Source organism: Vigna radiata, unplaced genomic scaffold (assembly GCF_000741045.1).
Source record: "Vigna radiata var. radiata cultivar VC1973A unplaced genomic scaffold, Vradiata_ver6 scaffold_95, whole genome shotgun sequence".
Taxonomy (NCBI): domain Eukaryota; kingdom Viridiplantae; phylum Streptophyta; class Magnoliopsida; order Fabales; family Fabaceae; genus Vigna; species Vigna radiata.
Genome location: NW_014543114.1, coordinates 325375 through 331851, shown reverse-complemented (window position 1 = coordinate 331851; position 6477 = coordinate 325375). Strand labels below are relative to the sequence as shown.

The window sequence follows — 6477 nt, the reverse complement described above, 5'->3', positions numbered from 1 at the left end:
TTTTAAATAAATCTAATGTTCTCTTTAAATAAAACTTCTTGCAGCATCATCAAAACAATTCTTCAGGTTTTACCAATGCTCCTTATTGGTAACAAAAACTTTGTTAAATCTCTCTTTAGAGTCAAATACAACTTGTGATGTTTGTACTATTTTAAAACAGACACGACTTCCTTTTCCAACTAGTGCTACTTCTTCAATTAAACCTTTTCAATTACTTCATTGTGATATTTGGGGACCATATAAAATTCCTTCTCTTTCTGGTGCTAGGTATTTTTTGACTATTGTGGATGATTTTTCTCGCTTTACTTGGGTTTTTTTCATGCACCATAAAACTGAAACCCAACATCTTCTTATAATTTTTTTTCTTTAGTCAAAACTCAATTTAATACCAATATAGCTAATATTTGGGTTGACAATGGAAAGGAATTTTTTTCTCTACGAGACTTTTTTACACAACAAGGTACCACTTACCAACATTCTTGCACTTACACACCACAACAAAGCGCAAACATAGACATATCCTTGAGTCAGCACGAGCTCTTCGTTTTCAAGCTCATCTTCCTTTACAATTTTGGGCAGAATGTGTTTCCACTGCTGTCCATATAATTAACCGGTTGCCCACATCTCTTCTTTCACACAAGACACCTTTTGAGCGCCTATATAGTAAAATCCCTTCTTATTCACACATTAGAGTTTTTGGATGTCTTGCTTATGCTACTAATGTTCATGTTTCTCATAAGTTTTCTCCTCATGCCCAAAGATTTGTTTTTCTTGGTTACCCTCTTGGCCAAAAAGCTTACAAGTTATATGATCTTGAAACTCACCAAGTCTTCACTAGTCGTGATGTTGTCTTCCATGACGCTATTTTTCCATATGAATCCATTGACACTCCTCCAACCACCCCAGACCCTGTCATACCTAATGTTATCCCAGATAATCCTCCGTTTGAGAGTCCTTCATACACTCAGCCAGCGTCTACAGAAAACAGAATTGTGCCTCCCATTACTTCCCCACCTATGGTTCCCTTGCATCGTTATCAACGATCTCATGGTCTTCCTACAACTTTGTGAGATTATATTTGCAATCAGGTAGTGTCACCTTATCCATTGTCATCCCCATCATCTTTTCCAAATAAAGGTACAAGATATCCTCTCTGCAATTTTATCTCTTATGACTGTTGCACACCTCAACATCGCTCTTTTCTTGCCATTATTACTAATTATATCAAGCTATTTCTCACACTCATTGGCAAAAGGCAATGAAATCTGAGTTGGCTGCTTTAGAGGCCAATAATACTTGGTCTATCACCACTCTTCCTCCTGGAAAGCAAGCTAGTGATTGTCGTTGGGTGTACAAAATAAAGAGCAAATCTGATGGTTCTCTTGAACGGTATAAGGCGAGTCTAGTTGCAAAGGGATATACCCAACTAGAAGGTATCGATTATCATGATACTTTTTCACCTACTTTTAAAATGGTTATAGTATGCTGTTTATTAGCTTTGGCTGCTGCTCAACATTGGTCTCTTCATCAGCTTGATGTCCATAATGCTTTTCTTCATGGTGATCTTTCTGAAGAAATCTATATGTCCCTTCCTCCTGGTTTTCAGAGACAAGGGGAGAATCTTGTGTGTCGCCTCAACAAGTTCTTATATGGATTAAAACAAGCATCTCGTCAATGGTTTGCCAAATTCTCTACAACTATTCAAAGTGTTGGTTTTATTCAATAAAAAGTAGATTACTCATTGTTTACATGTACAAAAGGCAAGTCTTTTACAACTTTGTTGATCTATGTTGATGATATTCTCATAACTGGTAATGACTGTATTGCAATATCCAATCTTAAACAATTTCTAATCGTTTTTGGATAAAAGATTTGGGTGATCTTAAATTTTTTTTCTGGGTATTGAGGTCTCTCGTTCTAAGAAAGGTATTTTCATATCACAAAGGAAATACGTTTTGGAAATTGTTAAAGATGGTGGGTATCTTGGAGCTAAGCCCGTGGAGTTTTCCATGGAACAAAATATAAAGCTTTTTGATGAAGGAGAATTATTAAAGGACTCGTCAATATACAGGCGATTTGTTGGTCGCTTAATTTATTTGACAATTACCCATCCAGATATCACTTATGCGGTACACATACTGAGCAGATTCATGCATACTCCATGCAAGCCTCATATGAAAGCTGCAATGTGTGTGCTACGATATTTAAAAAATAACCCAGGTCATGGTCTATTTTTCCCTTCACAAAATGATTTATCTTTGCATGCTTACTGTGATTTAAATCGGGGAGGTTGCCTAGTATCCCGAAAATCTACTACAGGTTATTGTGTTTTTTTGGGATCTTCCCTTATCTCTTGGCAAACAAAGAGGCAGAAGACAGTTTCTCTATCCTCAGCAGAAGCTGAATATAGAGCATTGACTGGTACTTGTTGTGAGTTGACTTGGTTACAATCATTGTTGAAAGAATTATGGATATTGCATCCTAAACTGACATTGTTATATTGTGACAATAAAGCAGCCTTACATTGCAGCTAACCTGGTTTTCCATGAAAGAACTAGACATATAGAGATGAATTGCCACTTCATTCATGATAAGATTCAAGATAGCTCAATCGCAACTAAATATGTACCTTCAGCTAAACAACTTGTTGATGTGTTCACCAAACCACTGGGAAAAGAAGTGTTCTCTATCATGAAGCATAAGTTGGGAGTTCTTGATATTCACTCTCCAACTGGATGGGAAATGTTAGAAAATAAATCATATACCGAGATTATTGAGAGAATATATTGTTATTATTATAGTTATTTTATAGTAATAATGTTATATTATTATAGAATAATTACAGTAATAATGTTACATTATTAAAAAATAATTATAGGAATAAAATAGCAGAATTATAGATTCTCTCTTGTATATATCTCTCGTATTTTATTCAAAATAAATAAAACAATTTTTTTCCTTATTTCTTCTTTTTACAGAATTTGAAAGAGATTGATACTGATTTACTTGTTGTGAAGCATAAATATGTGCTTGAGTTGGCTTGATAATTGGTTAAAATGTAACCATATAACTTAATTGGCATAAGGGGGAGTGACTGGTCATTTTTACTAAGGGATTAAAGGACCGAATATTCGGTTACGGTCTCACGGTGAGTGGTGAGTGTTTAATTTCATGTTCGTCGAATGAAGATTAATTATTATATATTATATATTTGATTTTATTTTAATTTTATCTTTAAAAAATATTTAACTTTAATTCTTAATCAATACGAGATTATCTGGTAGTGGCTAAAAAATCAGGATGAACATTGAAAATAAGTAACGAAGAACATTAAAATGTAAATATATCTATATATAATAATTAGTTAAATCAACATCGAAAATGTAAATATATCTATATATAATATTTAGTTAAATCAAGGTTTAATACCTATTTTGGTCCCTCCTTTGGGAGGGTTTGTTCAAAGTGGTCCCTCCGTTTTTCGAAAGTTCACTTAAGTCCCACCTTTTGCAAAAACTGTTCAAAGTGGTCCTTTTCGCTAACGGCGTTAAGTTCATTAACGGCAGACGTGCCATGTGTCTAACATCTGCTGATTTGGCATTGTTAATTGTTTTTAAAAAAATATATAATAGTGACGTGGAAATTAAATTAATTAGGGTTGGATTAGAGAAGGATTTGTTCATTGTGGAAACCTCCTTTTTCGAAGCAAACCACGATGGTGGATGTGGGTCAGTCTTGATTGCGGCTGAGTGCAATCGGCGTCACAATGGCGACTCGTCGCGAGTGACCGACGACGACGACGACAAGAGGGGCTGAGTATCCGGCGACGGCAGCGTCAAAAACGGAACTGTGATTTGGGGGTTCTGACTCTGTGAATTAGGGTTTCGATTTGGGGTTTTCTGCGCTTGGAAATTGTTTTTGCGATTTGGGGAATCAGGGTTTCCTGAACTTGGGAAATTCCTTTTAGGTTTTGCAGAAATTCTGTTCTTATTCCCAAATTCTTTCTTGGTTCAATTTTGGTGGTTCCTGTTATCGGAGTGTGGTTTGCAGTTTGTTGTTTTGATCTTAAGATCTGAGATTTAGGGATTTTGAAATCTGTTCTTGCGAACATTGGGTTTTCCTGGAGTTTCTTTTTTCTCGAATTTGGTTTTTTGTTGGATTTGAAACTGGCTTGGCCATGGCGGTTTCCGCTTGTTGGTGGTTGTGTGAGTGCGGCAGGGGGAGTTGCCGATAGTCAAGGGGTTGCCGACAGCCAGAGTTTACACGGTTGATTGTGGATTTTCAGTTTGAACCTAACTTGGACTCTTCAAAGAATTTCAGTAGTGGTGGGCAGCGCGGCGGGCCTTTGAGTAGGCGGTCTGGGCGGTGCCGAAAGGTAGAGGACGACGTGCAGAGAGAACGGCGTCGTTTCTGCTTCGGATTTAATCCAACCCTAATCATCAAAACCCCTAAATCCTTCTCTAATCCAACCCTAATTAATTTAATTTCCACGTCACTATTATATATTTTTTTAAAAACAATTAACAATGCTAAATCAGTAGATGTTAGACACCTGGCACGTCTGCCGTTAATGAACCTAACGCCGTTAGCGAAAAGGACCACTTTGAACAGTTTTTGCAAAAGGTGGGACTTAAGTGAACTTTTGAAAAACGGAGGGACCACTTTGAACAAACCCTCTCAAAGGAGGGACCAAAATAGGTATTAAACCTTAAATCAATATAAAGAAATCTTAGGAATGAATGTTATTGTGTTAAGCATTAAAGAACATGCATGAGGGTAAGTGTTTGTAATTATTTTACTCAGTTTTCAAGTAAGATTGTCATTAGGGGTGAAACTGAGAATTATTTTCAATTAAAAAGTTGACACTTGATTTTACTTTTTGGATTTTGGTTCTAGATTTTCAATTTAACTTTTACCAGTGTATTGACAGTAAAAACAATTAATTTAATGTCTATTCTGAATATATATTATTTTAGTTTAAAATTTCCTTTCAGTAGAGTATTGACTAACACTTGTTGAAATTACTATGCTTTGAGAAAGAAATAAAATCTTATTTTATATATTTAGTCTATTTCAATATTTATATCATGAAAATTATGTACTTTAATAAAGATTAATATGATAAAAGAAGGATGTAGGTAAGGTAAATAAGCAATAAACTTTTGTCTTTATATTATCTGTATATATTTAACAAAAGATATTTATTTATAGTTTAAATAATATATTATTTATCAAAATAAAGTAGGGTACTGAAAAATTACTTAATTTTTATTTGTACAAAACTTTGTAAAATTAATGTATTTTATAAAAAAATTCAATTCATGAATTTTGAATAAAAAAAGTTATTAAGTATTGTAAATATTTGATATGAAAGTTGACGGTTTGAGAAATACTAGACTTATCAATTTTTAGTTCAAGTTCAAGTCGTAGATACGTATGGATAAAATTCGCGACAAATAATTGATACACGTGAATATTTATTATTCAAACCTTGCGGATAGCGGGTATTTTAATATCTATTTATAAAATGATCAGATGCGGATATTATACTATTCGTACCGCCGATATCCGTTACTTTCAAAAAACAAACATAAAAATTTAATTTATATTTTATTAAGTTAAATTTAATTAAAATTTACATTAATTTATATTTTACAAGGTTAAATTTAATTAAAATTAAATTTTAATTTATATTTAAGTTAATTTATATTATATTTTATAAATTTTTTGTAATTCTATTTAAATTTTATTTTAATAATTTATAAAAATATTTTTTTAAAAATATTTGTGGGTATTCACGGGTATCCACGGTAATCTGCGGATTTTAAAATATTCGCGGATATTTTTTAAGCGGATATCTGTGTGGGTAACAGATCAGATAGTAGATAGATTTTTTTTTGTCGGATCGGATTACAAGTAGACACTATCCGTGTCCGACCTGATCCGTTGTCATTCCTACACCAGATTCTATAAAATTCATCGGACAATTTTATTTTTTTACGAAAATTAGTCTTGAAACCTTAAACCCTAAAATTAAGAAAAATAACTTATTTTTAATATGATGTAAAGTGTGGCGTGAAGATGTATGTTTTGTTTGGTTTCTATTTAGGTTTGTGAAAGGGACCACACATAAATTTGAATTGATGCATATTTATTGTCACAGGTTGATGATTTCAACAAACTATTCTTCCAATTCTAACTACAATCTTAAAAACCCTAATACCTAACCTTCCCCCTACAAAAATTACAACAAATAGCTTATAGGTATAGTAAGCTCTTGTAGCCCATTAAATTTAAAAAATGAATAATAATTTTTAAACACCAAATTTTTCAAACATTTATTATACACATGTTACCTTTTACTAATTTTTCTCTTTCTATATATATATCATATCACTGTTAACACTTTTTTTTTTATAAAAATGAGAGTGTTAATTATCATGTTGTGTGTATCATCTCACACGACATAAAAAAAAA

General features: G+C 32.9%; 1 pseudogene; it reads left to right on the top strand.

Moving 5' to 3' along the window:
- Window positions 1-3816, top strand: part of LOC106753025 — a 10864-nt pseudogene extending 7048 nt beyond the window's left edge.
- The last annotated feature ends 2661 nt before the right edge of the window (window positions 3817-6477 follow it).